General features: G+C 27.6%; 1 protein-coding gene across 1 annotated transcript in view; it reads right to left on the reverse strand.

Moving 5' to 3' along the window:
- Positions 1-262, reverse strand: part of LOC108720830 (3-oxoacyl-[acyl-carrier-protein] synthase, mitochondrial) — a 2,336-nt gene extending 2,074 nt beyond the window's left edge. Inside the window, exon 1 of the mRNA XM_018445055.1 lies at positions 1-262. This exon is cut by the window's left edge and continues 225 nt beyond it. The gene's annotated coding sequence lies outside the window, so the exon portion shown is untranslated.
- Positions 263-903: the final 641 nt, after the last annotated feature.

Genomic DNA, 903 nt, shown 5'->3' on the forward strand with positions numbered 1-903 from the left:
GCTCTTCAATAATTAGCGCAATATATATGTCGTTAATGATCGATTTGTCATGATCGTCAAAATGTAAAATGCGTTTAGAAAGTACACCATAAAACCATTGAGGTTATGTTATGTTACTGTACCACCAGCTGTGCGCTATCCAGCGCTGTTGAGGCTGCATTCGGAAATATCACCTGGGTACCCCCGTGTATCATCTTATCCTTGTTTAACATTAGGTGAACAACAAGGATACAATGATACACGGAGGCATTCGGGTGATATTTCCGAATGCAACCCGACTGTGCCAAGTCGGACCAAGTATCTGTAATGCCGTAAATAAACCGATAGACCTGCTTTATCAATGTTTTGAAAAATGTTTTATTGTTGAATCTTTTAACCGTTTCTGTGTTTTAAATGTAATATTACTATTAAATCTCTTAAATAATATGTCATGTCTTAAAAATGTTAGATATGTAAAAAAATAATTTTTTTAAATTAAAATTATTTAATAATTAAATGAATAAAACATGTAAAATATATTTTATTAATTGCTGCGACATTAATGTCATTTAAATGTTTTTTAATATTTTAAATGTATAAATCTTTTCTTGTATAAAAAATCTTTTTCCAAAGTTATATTGGCATCTTAAGACATTATTTAAAACAATTTTTAAAATATAAATATCAATCTTATTTTATATTTAAAATTTAAGACATAAATAAGGAGTCAAAAATGATTTTTAAAATTGCTGACGCGCTTTCTCTTTCAAGTATATCAGTTTTGATCTGTTTTAATCTTAGCGTTACAAATACAATAACTTATGCGAAATGATTACAAGAGCTTGAAAATGTATGATTTCATTATTGAAAGTATAATAAAATGAAATATGCAGAGAATACGATTAAAAACTTTATTTTGGTTTG

The sequence above is a fragment of the Mycetomoellerius zeteki genome, unplaced genomic scaffold (genome assembly GCF_001594055.1).
Source record: "Mycetomoellerius zeteki isolate Tzet28-1 unplaced genomic scaffold, Tzet1.0 scaffold155, whole genome shotgun sequence".
NCBI classification, from domain to species: Eukaryota; Metazoa; Arthropoda; class Insecta; order Hymenoptera; family Formicidae; genus Mycetomoellerius; species Mycetomoellerius zeteki.